The sequence below is a fragment of the Calidris pugnax genome, unplaced genomic scaffold (assembly GCF_001431845.1).
Source record: "Calidris pugnax isolate Ruff unplaced genomic scaffold, ASM143184v1 scaffold70, whole genome shotgun sequence".
NCBI classification, from domain to species: domain Eukaryota; kingdom Metazoa; phylum Chordata; class Aves; order Charadriiformes; family Scolopacidae; genus Calidris; species Calidris pugnax.
The window spans coordinates 15,054,973-15,079,771 of NW_015090862.1; the positions used below are offsets into that span (position 1 = coordinate 15,054,973).

Sequence of the window (24,799 nt, forward strand, 5' to 3'; positions counted from 1 at the left end):
CCCCCCCCCCCCCCCCGCTTCTAATAAATTGGCTCAAGCTAAATTAACCAAAATTACTGCATGTTGAAAGAGAAGATCAGCTTGTTATTAATTTTATTATTTTTCCTAAAAGGTATGTTGAAAAAGGTTTATCATGCAACTAATTTGGTAATCACCAGTTAGCAAATGCACTCATTGCCACCTACCCAGGTGAATCAGGTTAGTAGCAAATGAAACATGGTACAGTTTGGATGGGTAATTATATCTTCTTGTAAACTAAGGAACAAACATTGTCTTAAGAGTCCTCGGTGACTAAAATCCTAGTAACAGACACAAAAGCTCAGGTGACACCATCAGAGCATTTCAATCATTGACCTTAAATTGGGCCTCTGACATCAGAAAGGGGTACACAGAGCCTACTGCATTTTACAGTGTTAATTATAATCTCGGGGCGGGGGGAAGGGGGGGGCGAGCAAGGGGTGAAAAATTGTCCAGATTATATCACAGAGCATCTTAAACCTTAGCCATTCATGAGGAGACCTAAACTGCCCCTGATCCTCAGTCTTTTGATTTTACTTAAAGATGGTACCAATACATCACATACACTTGCTTTTCTGCACCACCCACCACTGGCACCTAAAGAAAGATACTCTGTCAGCCCTGCAGTTGTTTGGTTTTTAATTTTTTTCCAAAAGCAGAGTAAACAGTATCAGGGACAATCTGATGCCTGACTTTTCAAAAGCACCCCATCTTTCCTCAGGATCCTTATTCTTTGCAAACACTTAGCACCTCTTGCAGGTTCCCTGCACTACCGAGAAGAAACTTTTTATCCCTCAGTACCTTTAGAGCCTTCCTGTCTGATTTTTCTGATTTTTCACAGTTTTAGAGAACTTAGGAATCATAGTGGCAGTGGGATGGTTGAGGGAATTTTCCTTCTGAAAACTCTGGGGATCAGGTTTGGGCTTTGCAATGCAGCGTCTCATCCAGGAGATGTAGAAATCAGAATCACATCATCTTCCATTTTGTTTAGCTTGATTCAAAGCCAATTGGAATGTGTACAACACCGCACTGCAAACCTCCACCAAACCCCCTCCCCTGGTGATTTTGTGAGCAGCCTCTGGATGGGATAGCTTTATCAGGATCATTATCCTCCTTTGATCTGGCCAGAGGGAAATGAACTGGATGAGTGCTCTGTTGTGCCACACAGAGACCAGCCAATGCTCTCCACAGGATGTGCAGGCAACAACACACTGTAGCTTGAAGTTGTTTTGCTAACATGATCCTCACAAGGGCTGTAGAAAATATATCTGTTTGGCATGGTGCCACTGCACTGCTCTTTGTGATCTGATGACATCTCCCAGCCAAAGGCAGGGTAGCCCAGGTGAATTCCTGAAGGACAATTCAAGAGGGGGGAAAAAGAATATTTTCTAGGTCCTGGGGGCTTCCTCATCCCTTGAGGTGCTGCTGTCTCTGGAAGCACTGTTCAGCTAGTCCTTAGAGATGTCTTTTGGGATGCTGAAGCCTGGAGGGATGGTCTAATGTAAAGCTGATAGCTACAGGAAATGTTCACTGCAAACCACATGAAGATGAAATTTTTGTGCCTTGCTAGGGAAATTATTCCTGGAGTGGTGACCAAGATCGACCAAATTTATCAGGGACCTGCCCATAGCACCATTCTGACAAGTCTTCCAGTGGTGGATGAGGTGCAAACACTGGGACAACTTTGCACCATGCAGTCATAGCAACATCAGCTGAGACCTGCAAAATCTGCTCTTCTCACCAGCTCCACTGAAAACGGGAACAGCCTGCATCTAGGGTTAAATCATCGGAGGCATATTCACTGCTGGAGAAGTCTGTGTTACACTGATGTAGCTGACGGAAGGATACAGCCCTTAGCTATATTATATATATTCCTGTATAGACAGGGGCAATCCACCAAAGCAAGGTACTATAGCACATAACTCACAGAGCAGGCACGTGCCTCTGTGTGTATGTGTGTGCACCTGGGTATGTGAGAGACAGAGAGAAAGATGAGATATATTGGGAAACATATGAGAGATGAGACTGGAGAGATAATTTCCAGAAAGTACAGCCACCATCAGAAACTCTGTCTTTCCAGCTGGAGGCTTTTACGCTGCTGGTGCTTCTCTCTTAACTTGACAGCTCAACTCTTAGCCCAGCTCGTAGTCGCTGCCTATAAATTTAATTAGAATGGGGGTAGGGGAGGAACAAGCCTGCGCGGCGCTTGGCACAGGGCTGAAAATAACCAGCTTTAATACCTTTGACATTGAAGCACCTGCTAAGGGCACAAACCGCTGTACAGCTGGCCGACCCTCCTCTGAAGACAGGATGTGTCACGTCGCTTGGCCTCAAAACGTGCGGCCCACCCCGAGAACCTGGGGAATCGTATGCACTGCTCCGAGGCTTGGCCACCACCAGGCAGCATTTCACTCTGGAGCAATCAGAGGGGGATGTTCAGCATCCCCGACCACGTGAAAAGGGAGAGGATTTCATTTTTCTCTTCCTGATGTAGTGGGCTATTTCCCGTGTTTGCAAGTAAGCGCTGCGCCGCAGCCAGCCGTGAACATTCCCCTTGGCCCAGCTGGCCTCTCGCTTTAATGCTGTTCTCAGGGCTTTCCCTGGGTACAGCACTGAAGTAAACAGATTGGAACTTTGCCCCCCCCCAACATATATATATATATTTAATTGTGTGCTAGGGAAGTGTAATAGACGGATCACTTCAGACAGAAAACTGCCCAGCTGAGGCAACAGGTTAGAGATTTGCCCCACTTCTGGTGCTTCTTGAGATGTAGCCGCTCTCACCTAGGTACTGACTCATTGACAGAGATTGTCATACCTTTCATACCATTTCTGATTTGGGGGTTATTTGGCCTCTTCCCTAGGCATGCTGCAGGGATCTACTTGTGCCTTTGTCATCGTGGTGTTTGGAAATTCCCCATCTGAGAAGGGAAAGCCTCTCTTGAGGAGCCCAGTGGTGGCAGCACCAGGATGCAAGTGGAGCCTGAACTGAATTTAACCTTTTTACCACCAGCAAAAGGCAACATTGCTGCAGCTAAAACCAGTTTTCAAAAATGTGAGGGCGAGACAAAATGACGGCTTAAACATGCTACTGAATCATGCAATATTAGACCTTTTCAGACTTAGGAAACGCCTTCAAGAGGCCAGACTGCCAAGCACCAAAAGTGTAGTTGCGACTATGCAACAGTCCATAATGCAACAGCTCTAATGTGAAGTTATTACCGCAGGCGCAGTGTTGATACCTGTGTTAAGCCTCTGAGCATTGCCCAGTGTGAACTATGTGTTTCCACAAGACTGAGCAGACCCAGACAGAGCTGATTGCTCTTGCAGTTAATAAAAAGCGCTGCACTTTCTCTCTTGACAATCCCGACACCTGAGTGCTTCCTACGTATGACAGTTAGCACATTCTGGTTGCTCAGTGGCCTGTGAGAAATGAGCCTCTTCTCAATTTAGTTCCTATCATCAGACAAGCGGTACACACAATAAAAAACACACCTTGACAGTCAGCCCCCAAAGTAGCCCTAGGGACCGAGGGTCTGGACTTCCCTTTTTCTCATACACAAACCCCATAAAAGTGATATAATTTATTGGGCTGGATTCTGCTCCCTACTACCTTCAGGTAAATCAGGATAACTCCACCGAGGTCAAAGAGTCACTCTGGTTCAGTGTCAAGCACAGAATAGCCTAGGGGAGCAGAGCCTTTCCTGACTCCACCATGTTTTTTCTCTAGATGGAGCTTGTCAAGCTCTCCTGACTTGCATTGACATCCATGGCCTGTCACAAGGTCCCCTCAATCAGGACAGTGTAAAAGCACATTAGAATCATAGAATACCAGGTTGCAAGGGACCTCAAGGATCATCTGGTCCAACCTTTCTTGGCAAAAGCACGGTATAGACAAGATGGACCAGCAGCATCCTGTCCAGCTGAATGGGGAATCCATCTCTTCCTGGAAAGATTATTCTAATGGCTGATTCTTCTCTTTGTGAAAAATTTTCCTCTTGTATCCAATGGAATCTCTCCCAGAGTAACTTGTACCATTACCCCTCATCTTTTCTGTGTGACTCCTTGTAAAAAGGCAGTCTCCATCTCCTTTATAGCCACTTGGTGATAAGGTCTCCCCTAACCCTTCTTATCTCAAGGCTGAACAAATCCCATTCTCTCAGCTTTTCCTCATACAGCAAGCTTCCCAGTCCTTTGATCACTTTGGTGGCTCTTCTCTGGACTCTCTCCAGTCTGTCCACATCTTTTTTGTACAGGACAAACCTCAACACGCTATTCCAGGTGTGGCCTGACAAGCGCTGAGCATTTGGTCCAGGAACTGGCCTTCCTGTAGCAAAGAGCATCAGGATGGGTATGGTCTTCCCTCCCAGGACGGTAAGAAAGGTGGACGGCAGAGGTGGGTGGATGTTACGACGGGCTTCGCTCCAGCACAGCCCAGCCCATCAGGTCATGTCAAACGGAGCTAATATAAATGTCAGTGTGCTGCTTTCAGTTGTGAAATCTCTGTTTGTTGTAATGCAGTTCATTTTCAGTCTTCCAGCTCTATGGATGCTATCAGCTGACACGTCTGGCTGGTATCCTCTGCCAAAAATACACACGCTCTCAACATTTCTCAGGAGTTGGGTTTTTTTCCCCCTCTGTGACATACTCATGTCAAATTTCTTCCTGGCTCTGTGAGACACAAGACTGTCCACACCTACCAGATAATGAGTTTAACATTTCAAGGACAGAAGCTCTCATTCTAAGCAAGACACAGGGTGGATTTGCAGGCCTGATTTGGGGTAGGTGCCAAAGGTGGCAGCAGTCTTTTTAGCTTCTCTGGCATGCTCTGTTTAAGATAATCAAAACCGGCAGAAACAGATGAAGTATAGCTCAGAGTAACATCAGTCTTATTGTTACTGTTAAATAGTATGCGGTTATTAACAGTAGCTTAAATTCTTCTCTCATTGTTCTTTGCTTTTAGAATAAATTAAATGACCTTTTTGCAGGTCAAGCCAGAGTTGGAAGCCGTTCTGCTCCCTGGATCCTCCTCAGGGGTGTCCTGTCCTGGCCCTCCATTGGTACAGTTATCAGGTACACTCTTGCTTCACTTTCTGCTTCATATCTGAGGCATTTGCCTCCTCTCTCCTGGTGATGCCCACTCTCTTCCTCTTCTCCAGCCCTTGGTCCCCACCTCTCACATGTTCTTCCAACTGCATTTTTGACTTCTTCCTCAACTTTCCCCTTTTTGTCTTTGTTTATAGTAGTGTACAGGCTCTTGATGATTTCTCTGAAGAGAAAATTGAATCATGTTGTTTTTCCTGTCTTCCTCCCTCTCCCATCACAGTCACAAACATTTTTCTTCTTTTCTTACCCTTATAACCCAGAAGTCTAATTTCATCCCTTGATCTTTAGTTTCCCCTCTCATTTCCTTTCTCATACGGCTGAACCTCTCAGTGTTCTCTGTTCTCCAGCTCTCATAATACAATGCTTTATTCCTTCCATTTGTAAGCATCACTCTTTGTCTCTGTTTGCCTCCCTTGAAATCCTTCTCCCTTTCCTATCTAAGTTTGCTCAATGTGCTTTCTCCACCTTCTCTGTCCTAAGTATCCAACCTTACATCCCAATGAAATAGCTCTCAACAAAACCTTTCTGTATTTTTGGGGCAAAACTTGACAGCAGTATGCCAACCCCAGCCTCTTGACACATCAGCAATTTTTAGCATTATTACTTACTTTTTGAAATCTGTTCTTCTAAGCATCTGTGACTCAGTCCTCTATTGATGTTGTTCTTATTGACTGAAGTCTCCTCATCATCTCCCCACCCTCCAATTTTGTGTTGGTTTCACAGATACGTATCCTTAGTCTCTTCCTCTTCTGCTCCCATACCTTTCTCAAGGCAACCTTATCTGCATATACAAACTGAAGTATCACTGCTATGATAATGACTCACAAGTCTATTCCAGACTTCTTTTCATTTACCCAAAAGTAAAATTTCAGGCAGTGACTTTGACATTTATTCACTCATGGTGAGCCGTTATCTTAAGATGACCATGAATTTCAAATTTCGACTCCACAAAATCCTGCCTCTTTGTCTCTCCTTTTTTTCTGTCATGACATGGGGCCCACACTTACATTTACTAAGACTTCTAATGTAAACAATTTCTTCAACTTTCTCGCCTCCCTCTAATTTATTACATATAGGCTGTGTCTATGTCTTTCTGAGTTTTATTTATAGCAAACAGAAAAGATGGAGACTTTCCTGGTCCTTCACACAACTGAAACTCCCACAGAGGTTCAGAATGACCTGCATTTTATCTGTGAAAACATCCTTTTTTGTGGAAAAATTGGATCACGTGCCTTTTTTTTTCAAAATTTCTCTGTAAATGTAATTTCTCTAGCTTATTGGTGTGACCAAGTCTTGGCTTCCTTCCCCTGGAAGGAAGATCTTTTCCCATGACAATTCTTCTTCAGTTTCAACAAATACAAGCTACTCTTCACTTTGAAGGCACACTTCTGACTTATTCACTCACTACCACTTCAGCTTGGTCTGCCCAAAAACTGCTGGTCACAGTCAGGAGCAGGTCTTACTGTCAGCCAAGGACCCAGACTCCCCTCCACTCCTCTTCCCTTGTTTTTGCTTGTGCACCTCCTGGGACAAGAGCTAGATTTTATATTTCTACAGTACCAACCACAGCAGCTGTGAGATGCCTCATGCAATGTTAGTAATAAATAATACGAATCTAAAAAGGGTTTTGAAATGGCAGTGTGTGAACAGAATGGGACAGCAACCAGAAACATTGCTCCAAACCATGTGTTTGAGGCACCCACACTTCAGCCTTGATAACTGGTGGATCAGCCCACATGATTTCAGGTGTCACACCAATGTAGGACCACCAAGATCAGAATCAGTTCCTATGGCCAGTGAGTAACAGCAGTGCTCTTATTTTGGCAGGCCAGCATCATTCCAGCAACCAGCACAGGGGAAAAACATGCACACACGCCGCCCTCTCTGCCCGTGGCAGCCAGAGCACCTTTCAGATATCCCACCTCACCTGCTGACACAATCCATCAGCACTCACTGAAATCAAATGCAGCTAATTGGAAGGTGATGACAGCCAGGGGACTGCTGGATTTGCATGCTAATTCCTCTATTTTAGCATCACACAGCCAAACTACAGGTAAAATGAGACTGTGCGCTTAATTCCAGACGATTTCCTGTCTTCTCCTCCACGGCACACATGCATACGCACACATATACTTTCTCTTGGGTTTTGCTGTCCTGAAGCCAAAAATCAGCTGGAGATTGTATTACATGAGCTTTCCGAAAAGCCAGCCAAGAATTGCAAGGGGCAACATGTTTTTGTCCTCTTGTTAGGACAGGGCTGCAAACTGCAACTGTAGATGAGTCTTTAAATGTCACAGCAGCGCAGCTCGCGGCGGGGAGCACAGAGCACTTTCTGCAGGCTGGGCTACAGCTCCCTCATTCTTTTTCTGCCAGGGCTCAGGATGGATTCCTGGCTCTTGTTTCACACAGTCTTGTTGAAGTTTTGTTTCGAGTATTCAGCCTCCTCTCCTGTTCTGCTGCTGGCCTCTGCGCCTGCTCTGTCTACCAATTATTTCCTTTAAGTGTCAGCAGCACACCCAACACACTGAGATATAACCTTTCTTCGAGCTGATGCTGTTAAACTATTACTTGAAACTGAAGTTGCAGTTGACAAGTGCTACTTCAGTCACTAATAACTACTTCAGAAGTGCTAGTGGTGTCTTGGCTCTTAATGTTGTGGCTCAGGGCTCGGGGAGTGTCTTTACAGGTCATTTAGAGCCATCCATCTGATCTGAAACAAGATCACTCAATCTCTCCTCTGGCTCTGCGCCTTGCTTGCCTTGAGGTTCTCTGTTTATCCCCCCCGGGCTGAAGCAGTGGCCTGTCTGGGTGGCTGTCGTGACTTCCCAAATCCTAGAAGACCCCACCTGTGAGAAATAAACTGACTGTCAGTGTTTGCAGCAATAAAAAGGTGAGGGCTCCAATCCCTTGAGGCTGAACATTTCCCTTTCAAGGGAGAAGGCACTCCTCTCCTTGCCCCCATCACAATTTTCCTGTTTTTTGGTTGTTTTTTTTTTTTTTTAAATCAGGTTGAACACCCTCCTGAGAAGAGCACAATTCCTGTAACGAAGGAGGATGAGCGCTGAGACACACACCCCAGCTCTGCAGCAGCAGGTAGGGAATAGCCTTCCTTTCCTTCCACATTCCCCTTTTTTCAGGCTCAACTCCTTCAGCCCGATCAAAATATCTGAGGTCTCTCAGACCCAGGGGCTTCTCAGTTTGGCAGAGGTCACAAATATTTCCCTTATATTTTGGCAGGTTTTTGGCACAGTCGTAGGATATATTGGGAACAGAGTAATATAAGACAAGGCCAGATCATCTGGGTCACTGAGCCTTATGCCCTGTTACTGCAGACAATCCTGTAAGAGATGTTAAATCCAGAACAACCTCCGCTTTTCCTTTGCCTCCTGCACATAACAAGCCACAATGTGGTATAACAAACTGGGTCTGGCTTTTCAACAGAAACAAGATATGTCAGGTTTTAAGTCTCCTTGACATGACAATGACTTCATCTAAATCCTGAAGCCATCCTTTGGATAGCCCAGCCTTGGTCTAATGTCTTTTAGAAAATGAAGCTCATTTAATTCCTGAAATGTGAAATCTAGGTCTCAGGTCAAGAGCACAGATATTCTTTAGCTGAAAAATTCAGATCCATCAGAGACTGTCTGTAAGAGCCTGTAACTTTTCAAACTCTGGATTGCAACTAGACTTTATATATAGTCTTTTGAAGAGTAGGATCTAAACAAAAATACCCTTGAAGAACGGGGCACTTTTTATGCTCCCATCCTCACAATTTGTTAGGAAACAAAAGACTTCTTCAGGGACACAACTTGTCTGTACAGAACAAATAGCCAGACCTCAGCTTAAACTTTATTCCTCCTTTACTCTGCATCCAGCCCCACATTCCATCCTCAGACAGGAGTTTTATGGCACTCAGTGGGAGAATCCCCTAAGACAGGCAGGGTCAGATCATACAGCTGAAGGGACTTGCCACCATGGGAGATGTGGAAGCACCTCAGCCAGAGCAAGACAGCTGCTTCATAGAAAAAGAAACCAAAAAAATTCTTATCTTAGTAATCATATGGACAATTTCGATCTATTTCCAAGCAACCAGGCATCACCCCTTCATGGCTATAAGACAACAGACCACTGGCCAAGCCACTTTGGTAGTAAAGCAATTAGCTAAATCTCTTGCCAAGCAAATTTCTAACCCTCAGAATTTGTGTTTGTTATGGGCAAGATGTATTTACAGCACAGGGAAATTTTCATCCTCAGTAGGAGATACAGCTGGGCCAAAAAAAGTTTGTATTGCACCTGTATCTAGTACAGATTGTATATGCATATGAGTTTCCAGAAGGCAACAAAAAGCTCATTCATATGGCAATTGGGTCTTTATATCCTCTCCATGTGTATGAACTTATGGTTGTATGAACAGCCATATCCAGTTATTGAAGTATTTGATGATCCAAAGTGCTCAAGGCCTTCTTATTCCATCTCATTCACCGTTAAAGTTTTGTACAATCTTTTTACTGGCTTTCAGTCTGCGATAAATACAAATGACTTGCCAATAAAAGCTGGTGTCTCCCTCCATCAGGAGGACTATAGCATCATTGTTATTTAAGAGGTGGCAGTTTTGACACAATGCTTATTTAAAATTCGTAAAAGGAAAAAAAAAAAGATGATGTAATAAATCTGCACACTCTTCCTAAGCAGCCGTTGAAAGTCTGAATGCTCTTCCCCTTTCCAAAAGCATCAGCCGTTTAATGTTTCCTAAGTTGTTTTTACATGAATTAGGGCGTTTGAGTGAAGCACTGTCAGTTACAAAACCACGCTGTTGTCTCCAGCTAATTTTGTGTTAGCAGCTCTTTTAAACTGCTAAATCTAGTTTTTAGTGTATGATGATTTTGTTTTTTGATGGTGTAAAACAGCTGCTACTTTTCTGATGAGTTGCCTGTTTTCCATTTTATGTCTCTGCAAGATGTTGGGTTTCATCATGGCCCAGTCTGACAGGCAGCTGAGAGCAACCTGCAAAAAAAACCCAAACCAAAACACAGCAAAAACCAAAGATCCCCAAATCCAGGGGCTCAACGATCCATACATCCAGATTTCGGAGTGACTGGTCCTCCTCCTGCTTCACTTGTGCCCTGAGATCATCTCAAAGCTGGACGTACACTAGGATGATCTAAATGAGGAGAAGGAAGCAGGATTACCAGGAAAGAAGGTTACTTGCTGCTTTAAGAGGACACGTGAGAGGACATCCAAACTCCCCAAGGCTGTTTCTGGGGGGCTGGTGCAGGTTGGGATGGCCATGCCAGTTGTGTCACTGCTGTGCATGCTGCTGGAGGGGGATACTGCATGACAAAAGGCTGTGGCACCTACGCAGCCTTTTCTGCACTGGGGTGACAGAAGACAGATGTCAAGCAGGGTGAATTGCATTTCAGGTGCTTAGTTCACCTGGATTCACTCCAGAACCAGAATGAGAAATTAGAGCCAGATACCATCCTTTGCCTGTTTCCATGTCCCTAACCTTTAGCAAAGGCCAGCTACAGAAGGCCAGGGAGGCTGGCACTGGTGTGCTCAGTCTAGTCCTCAACCTGATATAGCAACGGAAGGTGGCCCAGGCATTTAACCCTCCTACCTCTAGCCAGTGGTGCATCTCCTGAGGGTCCAGAAGGATGAAAATATGGCTTGGAGTGTCTTTCCAATTTAATTATCAGTCCGCTTTTCTCAGACCCTTCTTGCCTGCCACTGCTTTTTCATTGAAGTTCTGCATGAACTTCTTGGGTGCCAAACTCTTCTACTCGGCAGGACCCAGGATGCGGCTGCTCGTGGCAGTCAGGAGATGGGAATGAGAGCCAGCCTGACCATGAATTAGCTACATCTCACTAACACTTCGGGGAGCTTCCCTTAGGTAAAATTTCTCTTACCTTTGTGCAAGGTATCTTGCACTTAATGTTCACCAGAAGTGCTCATGAGGCACAGTGTTCTGCGTGTCACCATCTCAATACTTTGCTACTAATTTTCCCATACAGGCAAACAACCCTGGCTTATTCAGTGGCAGAAGGATGAAGGATTATCTTTGATCTCGTCTTATCCCCTGGATCCCGTGGGCTGGCATTTGTTCCATGTCTGCAAACACACGAAAAGGATGGAAATCATAAAGGAAGAGTTCAGAGAACTCCTCAAAGAGGTGAAGACTAAGATCTTTCCAATAATAACCCACGCCCCATAAAAAGATTCTAGATTTGGATAGACAAATTGGAAGCAGCTTGCCTCCCTGATTCTTCCTTCCCTTTGCACTTGCACCCTTCCCCAGCACAATACACAGGATTTTCCAAAAGCTGTGCAACCCATTGAACAGCGGTGGTCTAAACTATTATGGAGATCTTAAACTGCTGAATTGTTACAAGCTAAAATTGATTGCAACTGAGCCTATGAACTGAAGTGCTAGAAAGTGCATAGATAGAAGTGGAGAAAGAGTGCTGAGGATTTAGCTTCTTTATGTTTTGTGGGGTGGTTTTTTTTGCTTTTCTTATGCATGCAATACCATCATAAGCTTTTCAGGCAATCTTGCCTTAATGAGTTCTGCATTTCTCTCTCTCAGTAAGCATTGGACAGTTTCTCGTGGTATTTCCAACATAAAAGGTATTCTCGGTTTGTCTTCTAATTTGCTTGTTGCAGTGTCATTTCTGAAGAATTGTACAAGTGCTTCAAAGTCAGATCCAGAGGGAAAATCGATGATGTGGATACTATGATATTTACTCCCCCTCAAGCTAAAATAGCCTTTTTAGCTCTTTAAAACTAAAAATCCTCTCTTAGCCTGTTTCACTCTATTCTGCATTGGTTTTATTTGCACCTTCATCACCAGAGCATATGAACACCTCCGAGTAGTACATTAAGCAATGTGACTAACATCTGTCATGTGGGGTTTTACTTGTTCTTTCTCAGCATCCTTAAAATGAATTTAGGGCTTGCTCTGGATCGATAGCGCTGGAGACAGACCGTCTCTGTTTAGCCTCGGTGCAGGCATACCACCTACGAGACCCTCCTGACGGGTCCCTCCACCTGCTGCCCTTCTGCCCTCTCCCCCGAGTCCCAGTTCATGCGGGAGATGCAGCTCTGACAGTGGGACGGAGAAGTCTGAGCAGTTTGGGGAGACCCGATGTGTTTGTCAGTGTTTGCCCACTCTCAGCTGCACACCAAGGGACCCACGTGTGATCTTAGGTGCCTGCAGTAGCAAAACTACTCAGGAGCCCAGCTGGATCCAGCAGCCACTGATTTTCCAAGGTTTTCTGCCTTCCTGAGGCTGCTTTGCTTACTTTTTGGTATCAGTTACAATTTACGGCTGTTAATGGACAAAAATGTCAGTGTTTCTCACCATCAAAAGCCTTCTCTACTAGATTTCTGCCAGTGGGAGCCTTTGAGAGAGATGGTGGTCTCAGACACTTGAATTCAGGTCAATACAGGTCTCCTGCTGAACAGGGCTGGCAGCCCTCCCCTACGGAGCCAGCACCAGGAGCAAGATCTAGGCATCCTGAGGCACTGTAATTTCAAGTAATATGTTTTCTTAATGGGCCAAGAACGCTTTGCCTAATTTTGCTTTCAGTGCATGGGACTGTTATTGCTCAGTGGGCTCACACAGGTGTTTAAGCATTTTTGTGGTATGATTTTTCAGTAGCGGCATAAGGTTTTATTGACTGTTACCTAAAGAGTAACTTCAGAGGAAACGAGCATTCGCAGTTGGTTGTGATGGACGCATGTGGAGCCGTGGCAGAAAACCCAGGAGCTGGTGACCTCTCTGTCACGGTCTGTTGTATTTTGAGTAAGAGCACAAAGTAACTGAAAAAGGACACTGCTTTCCATGCAGTAAGAAGAACTAGGAGGAATGAAGTTACTGATTTATTTGTTTCCCTGGAAAACTGTTGGTTTCTCAGCTCTGATAATGGGAACGTACCAAGGACAGTTGAATAGGTAAATTAAATTTCAATGTTTGTGAGGATACTGGGGTATGGTGCTTATTTGGCCTATGGATATGCATTACATGGCAGACTAGGGGACTCTGGTCCCTGTGTGGTAATCTAAATTATACAGCTTTTGACACATAAGAGACCTCTGCCCCACAACTTGTCCTTGCTCCAGTTCCACAGTAAGTCAAAACTCAGGTGCGTAACAGTCATGTCTCCTCCCTGCCACCAGCCTGTACCCTGCCACCCATAAAACACCAACCCAGGTACCCAGCCATTTGGAAACCCATCACCCTCCAGCAGGACCCACTCAAGGCATGTTCCAGAGCCCGTTCCTCTAGACAAGATCTGGGACTGTGCTACAGTGTTAGCAGCAATGGAAACATGAGTTATCTGATCAAGAAAGATAAATACATCCATTTCAGAATACATAATCTTACCACATATGTGAAGTAGTTTAACCATTAGCAAGTTGTCAAGCATTATTGAATGGAATTAGCCTCTTTATTTCTGGTCAGGATCAATCTTTTTTTCCCCTTCCCAGTACAATGAGTGCTTATATGTTACACATGGCAACGCCTGGGGCAGATGACACTTGTGAAAGGGCTTGATGATCAATTCTGATACAAATCTGATGTGAAGAGACTTGAGAGAATCTGGATCAAGGAGAGAAATAAACCCACATTTATTGCTGTGGCACTCCTAAATATCTGTGCATGTTGTATCTACCTCAAAACTGTTTGGATCCAAAAGCAAGTATGATGCACAAGGGACGCCGTATGGAATGGTACATGGACAGAGTACAGGGGTGAGGATAGCATTTCACATTCACTTTCTGAATTGAATATCGTGGAAGTGTTAGATGTGGGATTGACAGCCCTTCAGAACGAAGTATGATATTAATCATAAAACCATGGGGCAGAGAAATGCTAACAGCCTCTTGTCCACCAACTGTGGTGCAGAGACCATAGGCAGAAGAAAGAATTTCTGTGATTTTTATTCACTAAAAAAAAATCTCTGTTACATTTGCACCTCCGATTCTGGGATGAAAGAGAGACCTATTACCAGTCCCAGGCCTTGGAGCCATGCCTTCATTTACCACCAGTCGGCTTTGCTCCTCTCCTTTTTTCTTCCCAAGCCTGGCTGTATATGAGTATTCATGAACGCTCTTTATTATTTCTCCCCTCACAGTTGCTTTTTTCTTCCCACACCTGCCAACATTAGCTCCATTCTTTGAATCACGCTGCTGTACAGCCTAATGCATGTGATCTCCATGCCAAGATGTTATTTAATTTCCCAACAAAGTTCTTTTGGCTTGGAATGAGCCGAGCAGTAAGAGCACAGGAGGGGAGGCATAGACGGGGGTGGGAAGAGGAACGAGAAGGAAGAGGGACTCAAATTTACGTTGCCTCTGGCTTCATGTACCAGAGTTGTGCTGCGAGGGGCTGGGGAGCAGTGTGGGTGGGGTGGAAATGGCAGCAGGGGGTTCATCGATGGCAGGTTGCTGAATCAGGAACCCTGACACTCGTGAAGTACTCTGTCAGGAACATTAAGTATCCAAAAGTGATAAAGCTTCAATTTGCTAGTCCATTAGACTAATTACTGCAATAATTAAGTAACTACTTGATTAGAACTAATGGGTACCTAATTATCCAGGAGAAAAGTATCAGGTGGCAATTATCAGGTGGCAATTAATAGACTGGAGTTAATGTCTTAGCACTGTCTTTGTATGAATTCATAAGCAAGGTAAAGAAAACAAACAATAACTTATTAATATTTATTGGTGCCACAGTGTTTTTCAGCTTGTTTCATTTACACAGAACCAATTAGTGAAAAGACAGTTAGTGTTGCAAAGATGTAAAGTGACTGAAGCAGGAGTTTGATTTTAAAGGAACAGGATCACATTAGCACTTATAAGCAAAGACAAATGGGTATCAGCCAGGGACTTGGTTCTGGTGCTACTAATTCATCAACAGAAGAAATCAGAGTAATTGAACTCAGTATTAATAATGAAACACACAGGAAGGCAGGTCCTGTCTTAATGGGGTTCACTTTAGTTTTGGTCCCTCCCTGAGTCTTCATCAGCATTTTCTACATTGCACAGGAAATGGAGGGAGCACCTTAGTGAATGAATGGGAACTACCTCCACTGGCATGGGTGGAAGACACCACCATGAAATCTTCCAGATCAATGCTGCAGGCTCTCTAAAGGAGGCAGATTTCCTGGAGAGCTAATGCCTGGTTGCAATGCTGCTACAAACACAGTTCCCATAATGAAGGCGAGGTGTAGAACTGAATTCCTGCCCATACGCTCTGTTTACCTGTGTAAAGAAACCATAACAACATTTCCAATCCAGGTAATTTCCCCTTAGTTTAGCACCCATTTGAAATATCACTGCTAGTTCCCATGAGTGAAGTCTAAAAATCAATCTAACCTCCTTTAGACCTCAGACGCTTTGGGTGGAGGGGTTTTTTTTGGAGGTTTTTTTCATGGCCATCTCCAGGGCCAGCTTCTCACACGACTAAAAATGCTGTTGTTTCATTGGTGTCAACAGGACCGTAGTGAATTAGGCAGAACCAAAATATGGGCTAGGATCTACTTTTCCCCACTCTCTTCTCCAGATTCAAGAGGCTTTAAATTTCCCAGAAGAAAAATGAAAAATCCCAGGGAATTCCTTCCTACAAATTTTTATGGCCCTAATGATCATTGCACCTCTTAAATGAGCTCCAAACCAAAAACCATTGTGCATGCAAGTTGTCTCCATGCCTCTTTGGAAGAGTTCATATTAACAATAATTACTCTCATGAGTAAGAGTTTTTACAGTGTGATATACAACAAGCTGGTGTTGCTTTTAAAGAGCAGAATGAAGGGTTCCCTTACAAACTTTAATCCTTGAAAATTCAACTCTTAGCAGATGAAAGACCAAATTATTTGATGGATTTATATCAGCACAGTGAGATGCAGGTCTGCACACTACATGGTTTTACAGAGGCTGAGGATCTGGCCCCTAAAATAGCTATTTCCCCCCCTCCATCCTTTTCTCTATGGTATAAATAAATGAAAGGTGTCCTAATCATATTTTAGACTGTGTGCAGAGTCACACGCTAAACCATAATGTCTGTATATTAGAACATGTGGAATGATAAATGGAGATAAATCTAAAATTTATAGAACATGAACATTTGCATAAACTGCAATATCCAAACACATAGGCTGTTAAGTAACAATTGTCACAAAGGGCATAAAAAATTCAACTTTGTTTCAGGAAAAGAACTCAAATTCCTAACATGATTAAGATAATATATCATTTGTTCCTATCTTATTAAAGGCGTAATTGTTGTTAGACACAGAAGTGGCATTAACTCTAATCTGGCTTTATATATGTACAAATAGGAGGGGAGGTGAATGTGAAAATTGATGCTTTTGGTGATCCATAGGCATTTTATTAATGTTTGAATAATAACTGCCTGGAGGGCCTGTTATAAATTAAAGGGACGAATTGAGATATAAATTTTTATGAGGACTAGTTATACATTTCCATTATGTGTTTAAAAATGAAGGAATTACTGTGAACACAGCAGAACTCACATTTATTTGAGGTGATTTGGATGGGAGGGAAGGTGCAGTGAAGGAAGCTGCATGCTGGCTGTAAGAAAGATGTATCTGTCCCTTTGAAAAGATATATCATATGTCATGCATGAACTCTGTTCTACGGGAGACTTTTCTCTGCAGCTGATTTCGCATGATTATTTATTTGACAACAGCAAGTGATGATATAGCAGCGAGTTTTAGGCCACTTAGAGAAGAATTCTTATTCTTAAATCATAGAGGAGTTTCCAAACCCCAACCACTGTCAAACTAGAGTTAATCTAAGAGAGGAACCCAGTAATCTCTTTGGCATTTATTTCTCGTTATTCCTCCTGTCTGGATACACACATCTTCATTTGCTGTGCATCTATGGGACCAACAGCGTATTTCAGAGCTTCCTCCTGCCCTTTGCTGGGGCTGTTTGTGGGAGCTCAGCTCCCGTTGCTGAGCGAGCACCAGCCCCACTTTGTTATTCACCAGCACAGATGCCCTGGGAGCCTCAGCCAGTGCCATCAATGTGCTTTTGCTGTGACAACAACCCAGTATCTATCTTCATTCAGACACAAACTTTGGCCCACAACTGCATCAGTTTATAAGGGAGAGGACAATTTACCCAAGACCGAGCAAGTCACTTAATATGTGGGGACCTGTTTTCCACCCCTTGGTTTATTGCAACCGACCCCCAAGGGCAAACCCTTTTCGATCAAATTCTCCAGGTTACTTAGCGTTTACCTCTTGTTTAGATGTTTGATTGCTTTTGATTTCCATAGGTGCCATGAAACTGATGCCTTGGAGGTCCTGAGCAGTATTCTCTGTGCCTCAGTTCCCTGTCTGTAAGATGAGGGCACTCACAGGAGTGGTTTGAGGAGGAAAGTGTTCATTGTGATGATGTCTGGAGAAACAACAATGTTCTATCATCTGCAGACATGCTACATTGATGTAGCAGCTCTGCTAGTGTGTGTCAGTGGTGTTTTAGTGGAAGACACAGTACAGGGGTCTTCATCTTGCAGTCTTTCAGGTGAGTCATTTAATTACTTTCAAATTTTATAGACCTTTTTTTTTTGGTTTGTTTCTCCGAACCTTCACTTTAATCAGACTCACAAGCACTAGGCAAGTACTTTCTGTTTGGACTAGGCCTGATTCATTGGGAAATAAGTTTTTCTCAAGCTCCTGGCTTGCAGGGAGCCTAAAGCATTAGTGGAATTGATAAAACATTGAGACCTAGCTCAACCTCATTCCCCATCTTTGAAGCATTGATCTGGGCTCCACCATTCAGGAAGATCATTGTGTATCCTTGGAGAAGAGCTGTTGGGAGTGTCTTTTGATCTACAAGCAGCATTATTATTATTCTTTTTTTTTCCCAAGGTGGAAATGAATTGTTCTGCAAGAAATATGACAAAATGTCCTCATGGTTCTCATTAAGGTTCCTACTTTTAGCAGCCCTTTGGATCTGGACCAGCTCCCAGGCAGCTCACTCTATGACAGTAAACCTCACCCTGTGATTTGATAGTAAGAGGAATGATCAGCTCTACTTAGTTCCTTGTTCATTGACACAGTTGGTTCAGCTTTCCACGACATCAGTTCTTTGCCTCTAATCTTTCAGCTGAGGAACCCAATTTGTGACACTCCTAATCTTACCCAGATCAAGTTCCCAGATTCCATTACCTCCTAGGATAGTAGTACCATGGTTGTGTCTATCTCTTCTCTAACGGTACTTACATAACGTAGGTCATTTCCCACAAAATCATACAAACAACCTCATTGCCTGGGAGTTGTTGCAAAAATATCATCCAACAAGCACCAAAGCAGCAAAAAAATATTCTCCAGTCAATAGGAGCCTTTCCTAAATGCATTACAGAGCTGAACAAGTGACTAATTAGACAAGAGTCGTACTGTCTGTTTTCCAAAACCATGGGTTTTTTTCTGTGCTTGTTATTGAAGGGATAGCTTCACAAGAGTTTCTTTAGGGTAGGTGCAGGGGAATGTTGCAGAGAGTAAGTTCTATGACAGAATTAGCAAATGTATTAAGTACAGTGCCAATCTGGTATAGCAGAAATGACTAAATACCCATCAGGGCCTGTCACTCGTCAAGAAGTGAAATCTTAGACCCATTTAAGTCAATGACAAATGTTCACAGAATCTGGCTGCAAGTTAATAAATGTTTGGAGCCTGTATAACTCAAACTCCGATATTTGTCAGATTAATTATTTGATTGATCTTATTGTCTGTCAAATAATTTCTTTGTGAAGTTAGAATGCTTTGTGTTTTATTATCTATAATTTTAAATAAGAAAACATCATACATGTATGGAGATACATCATTGCAAGTTTTATGTTAGGTCATAGAGAGTTATTATACATAATATGAAATCATATAACTAAGTATGGGATTGTAAAATGTTCAAAATGAGCCACAGCTGAGGTTGTATTTCCTGCCTGCTTTGGGTCATTTCCTGGTTTAGGAGCGCTTTAATATTCAACCTGAACTTTCTTTTATCATATTCTTCTCATTAGGCTACATACATGTAAAATGAAAGAAAATAACTCTACGTGCACACCAATTCCTTCAGCCTACCCTTGCCTTTAATACAAAACAGAGGATTTCAAGACTATATACATCAGGTGTTTTCAGCAAAGTAGCAGCAGCAGCAGCAAATCATAGACATTTGTCATTCCTTGGAGCTGTCTGACAGTTCTGACAATTCATTAGGCTGGGCTGAAAAGAGGTTTAGAAAGCAAAGGAAGGATCACAGGTAGTGGAGTTGCTTTTGCATGATCCAGTAATAGCTGATTTGTATCATTTTTGGTGATGGATACACTGTTCAGATTAAACTCAGCTGAATTTTTCCCCTTTATTCTCTTTTTTTTCTTTCTCTTTTTCCTCCAACAGGAGCTTCTGGGCACATTACTCTAGATTTAGACCTCAATTTATCCCAAGAAGTAGATGCCAAGGAAATTCTTCCTGGTAGCTACTGATATTTGTGGCTTACTAGAGCCAAGGAGAAGTGAAGTGAGCTCTGCTATTCCGTTTCTACCCAGTGAGGCTTTTCTTTTTCATCGTGTTTGAGTTACATTCCTTTCTGTGGCTATACCATGACACGTGCCATTCTTCAAAGTCAGAGTCATTCCCACCTGACTGCATGCAAACCAAACCTATGACATCGTTCAGCGGTAAGTGCCTCCATTATCCCACTCCTTCCACTTACCAATTTGCTTTTGAGACTCGTACACAAGCAATTTTTTGACTTGAAGGCAAATCCTCTGCAATAACGCTGAATCTGCAGAATAGGCCACCTGGAAAATATTTGGTCTTCTGTTAGAAAACATTTCCCTCTTCTAGGCTGGTGGGCTGTCTCGAATCATGCGACAATGTAAAATGCCTGGGTCAGATTCTGAGTTGATGAGGGAACGTTGTCCGGCCAGAGAGTATCCTGGGGGTCAGGAAAACGATGGTCTCGGGGATCAGCAATATCACGGAGCCCGCTTAGCCCTGCAGAGGGTGAATAGCTTTCCATCTTCATTCTGTCTGTTTTATAGCTGCCACAGAATAAGCAGTCTGAGATTGATCCTGACCCAGTAGGATTATATGGAGGTCCTACAAGAGCAATATTTGCTCTTGATGACCATTGGAACATACTAACTTAAAGAATTTTAACATCCTGCTAAAAGAAGGCCTTGTACACAGTATTTTAGTATTATTTTTTTTTTTACACATGAGGTCTCCCAGACCCTAAAAGCCATCAGTAAAGTTCTAAGTACTTTCTAATTTGTACCTGTCTTTCTTCTCTGAGGTTCAAAGAGCTACAGCACCACCTCATCATCCATCTTGGACACAACTCCTTCAAGCAGAGTTGCCGACCTGTCTCAGCCAAAGGCTTTGCAGCTTTTAGCTGCTGAATACTCAGAGAGAAATGAACCAGACTTTTTAGCTGGACAACCTCAGAACTGGAAATTACAGCAGGGCTCTGCTTCTTCCAGCATGTCTTTATTGGCCTGAAGTCAGCCCCTTTCTTCTGGAAATGAAGGTATTTATGGCCCCGTGATCCTATGTGCAGGACTAGGTGGTTTAAAGTAATTGATGATGACACTTGTGGATGCTGGCTTATGTGTCGTGTTGTCTGATGTGCCTCCATATTTGCTTGTAGGTTGTGTGATTTTTTGCAGTTGGTTGTGAGCAGCAGGCTGCGCTTGCTGGTTTGTTATTCTGGACTTGTGCATGTGGGTTGAACTGTTGGCATTAATTATTTTTAATAGGGAGTCAGACACTGAATTACAGGATCCTACCCATAGATATAAGAAGAAACAAAGAAACAAATGGCCCTCCTCTCCCTCCCCTGACATAAGTCATATTTTGTCTCCTACGACCTCAACCGGCCCTTTAAATTTCGTATCAAACATTAGAAAGAAAGAGGTCAAAGTAAGAGCCCTGTTGAAAAAAAAAACCACAGCCAACCCAGATATGAACTATGGGAACTTGTCATCTTATCATCCTAATTGAAGTCATTCTGCAATGTATGACAGTCCATCATATATTCTGCCAGTCAGTGTGTCATACATGATGTGTAACGAGAGAGCTCATAAACCCAGAGGGGAAGCCCCTTCTTTTTTATTACTTTATTTGATCATTTTCATAAAAATTCCCCTTGCTCAATACAGAGGGACTGTTTATTAGGCCCATTAAAGCTTTGTCCATTCATTTGACACTGTGATTTACACAGCTTTGCCCACAAAAGAATCCCATTATTTCCAGCCTGGAGAGGTGTCTTTTTTATTGTGTGATGAAAAATAAGTATTTAATTCCACAGGTGAAGGCAAAGAAAGGGGAGGTTGTTGTCAGAGGCTCAGAAGTAAACAAAAGGATGCTTTAGGTATAATTGACTCAGAGAAAGAAAACATTCCCAGTAAATATAGAAAAATAAATAAATAAAGATGCTCTTCCCAAGGAGTGGGAATTGAACGGGGCTCAGCTGAACTTTTTTTTTCCTCTCTGTGCCTTCATTAAAAACAGCAGAATTTGGCAAAATTTCCCTCTGTGTTCTACTCATGAATGTTTCTAGAAAATATCAGCTTTCATACGCAAATATTCTTGAAGTGAAATTGGTGGCTTCCTTTGAACACAGCTAGTGCCTCAAATCCCATCTGCTTTTCCTACAACACGCCCACTCATTATCTAGCTTATTTGGCTTTATTTTATTTTTTTTTAAATGAACACAAATTAAGCTATTTAATCAAATATGTACATGATTACATGGCATTTTTGCATAAGAGTTATACACCCACGGAAATCATTAATCACAGATAACAACACTATGTTAAAATTAGACATTTTGCTTTCTTTCTTTTTGTGTGTGTGTGTGCTTTTTAACATAATATCCTGCGTGGCTCTAATTTCACCTCTACTCTCATTTGAATAGAGCAGGATTGTTTTACATCAAATTATTCATTTGTCTGTAGCTCTGATAATTGGTATTTATGTTTAGGCTTGATCTCAGAGGAATAATAATACAGGACTTGAAAATAAAATTGGAATGGATCGGGTTTGTTTTTTTTTTTTTTATTTTTCCCCCTTTTGCTTGCACGGAATGTCACCATGAATGTCCATTGGCAAACTGGATAAGAAAGAGTGTCATAGTGCAGGACAACCTAGAAGATGACAGGTATTTCCAGGCATAGCAATGATGAGATCAAATTCCCCTCAACCTGCCTTGTTTGCTGATCTTTTAATCAGATTCAACTTCACTGCAGCTACAGCACAAGATTCTCTGACAATGTATGACAGCATGTGACAGAAAAATATTTTGATTTTTTTTTTGGCCATTTGATGCTATTTCAGATAAATCTGAAACCCCAGCAGCATCTGATAAATCTACCAAACTATTTCAGTGGAGGTTTTTAAATGAACATAATTGAACTGGAGGGTTTGGGGTTTGTGTTCATATGGTTGTAGTGGAATCCAAACAGGAAAGCTGGGAAATGATCTAAACCCTTTGAGGTTAACATGCCATGAAAGAGCATCAACGACCAAAGAGGACATTATTAAAAAGCAGCCAACCTAGCTCAAAAAGAACCACTGTGTGAAGCAAGAGCCCACAGAACAACACCCAAGGCTGTTTGTGATCCCACAGGGATACGTATTTCATCCCCTGTCTTCATCTCTCCAAATTTCCTCTGAACTGCTTCTGAGCTGCATTCTTGAAAAAGAAAAACACCGGCAACTACTGAATGCGTCTTATCAACCTTTTCCCCACAATCTGCTTCATATTCCTCTCACACCCGTGTTCTTGCAGTGTCTTGGGGAAACGCTTGGATCAAAGATAAGAGAGAACAAGGAAAGGAATGAAGCAAGAGAGAAACAACAAAACAAAACCACCACCCCCCAAACTTTTTGACTAAACTCCTTTGTGAATCGTGTGCATGATTACAGCAAAGTTAAAACTGCCTTCTTCTTCACCAGTACTTAATTCCTGCTTTTAAAATCAGGCTCCCTTTGATCTTGAGGATTGAAATGATCTGGAAATGAAACAGCCATTGCTTTGCAGAAAATCTGGATAGGGTCCCAGACATGGCTTTTACCTGGAAGGCTTCCAAAACAGGATGAAATCTCTCTAGTTTCAGAACAAATTGCAAGATTTTTTCTCTGTGTCTGGTCCAACTGTGAAACTCTAGCCCCCATGTCTGCTGTTGCCCAAAGCGGAGATGTAATAACCTCTAAGGTGAACCGAGAGCTTTATTCCTCCATCTTCTCCCCTCTGCCTCTCCTCCGAGGGTCAAGGGCTGGGAGAATTTTATTAAAGCAAAGGCTTAAAGTTCTGGGCAAACTTAAGTTGAGGAGACAGTTGGTTATAACCCAGGCTAGATCCAGACATGTGAGGGTTGGAGAGGACAGGGGACCAGGGCCATCTGTAACATCTGGATCCTCTTGAAGGCACAGAAATATCTGCTTGGCTTCACATGACCTAGTCCCAGGGCCAAAAGGGCTGAGAAATGTGGTTAAGAGACACTGAAGCAGGCTTTGCCCTAGCAAATAAGTCCCACTGAGAAAGCAAGCACATCAATATTTCTTTGAGTGTGGTTTTTTTAGTTAATATATTTCCATATGTTACATGAATATTTCTTTTTTAGGGATTGTGAGTCCATCTGGACTTGTATTTGGAGGGCTTGAGCTGGCAGATCCCTACCCTGTGCTCTGTTACACAGAGACCAGGACTGCCCTTACAAGGATGGGTAGCTGGTTGGATAGAGACAACTTCTTCTCAGCCGTCTTTTTAATTAGATGGACTTCTCAAAGCAATCAAGACAACCAGGCTACTTAATGTCAATAAGCTCCCACAGTGCCACTTTTTATGCTACAAAAGGAATATGGGCTCTGTTTCTGAAGCACATCCATCCAATATAAAGAGTCCTCTCTCTTTTTGTGTGCTAAATGGCCAGTCGCTGCACACTGCAGCAACCTCCATCTAGGAAGTGTAAAGGAGAAAGGATGCCTAGGCATCAATACTAAGCAGAAAATGTGCTGAAATATCATAGTTTGCCAAGACAATAAGAATCACTTTCCTTTGCATGTGTTATTAAGGAACTGGGGAATAATTATCTGCTTTAATACAAGCTTTTTCCTTCTGCATGATTAACTTCACTGATATCAACAGAGAGTGTGATGACTCTGAAATGACAGCTCCTGGTAGCACGTTCTGGGATTAGCAAAAACAGGTTGTCACTTTACCCTAGTGAGGAACAGTCGGTCGTTCTGTGCTGGGTGCTGGGCAGAAGAGACAGATTCTGCACCAGACATCCCACCGCCCAGGCGTCCAGCCTCCTGCCAGGTGGATCTCAGGTTGGGCACGCAGGGCTAGCAGCTTCAACAGGAGGCTCGATTTTCTGATGCAGCACAGTGTAATTTTGGCTATGCGGCTTCCAGACTGAAAGCACTCAGTTCTCCTCATGCTAAACTATGACCTCCATTAGCCTGGAGATCTCTGACCAGCCCTGCTGTGAGGTACTGAGCTCGCTTTCTCACATGGTTCACAGAAATAGAGTCGCATGGGGTTGGAAGGGACCTCTGGAGATCATCTAGTCCAACCCCCCTGCCAGAGCAGGTCCACCTACAGCAGGTTGCACAGGAACTTGTCCAGGAGAGTTTTGAATGTC

General features: G+C 43.0%; 1 long non-coding RNA gene across 6 annotated transcripts in view; it reads left to right on the forward strand.

Annotated features, from left to right (window-relative positions):
- Positions 1 to 24,799, forward strand: part of LOC106889352 — a 42,782-nt gene that overhangs the window by 9,007 nt on the left and 8,976 nt on the right. For 3 of the 6 annotated variants that reach the window (XR_001412292.1, XR_001412291.1, XR_001412293.1), the window contains 10 exons: positions 4,275 to 4,392; positions 4,551 to 4,799; positions 5,007 to 5,091; positions 8,133 to 8,217; positions 10,082 to 10,399; positions 10,912 to 11,014; positions 11,136 to 11,293; positions 17,426 to 17,673; positions 19,545 to 19,825; positions 20,446 to 20,679. This is a non-coding gene — a long non-coding RNA (uncharacterized LOC106889352). Of the gene's footprint in view, positions 1 to 4,274; positions 4,393 to 4,550; positions 4,800 to 5,006; positions 5,092 to 7,907; positions 8,015 to 8,132; positions 8,218 to 10,081; positions 10,400 to 10,911; positions 11,015 to 11,135; positions 11,294 to 17,425; positions 17,674 to 19,544; positions 19,826 to 20,445; positions 20,680 to 24,799 lie in introns of those variants that run through there. The other 3 variants (XR_001412294.1, XR_001412295.1, XR_001412296.1) reach the window with 3 other exon arrangements.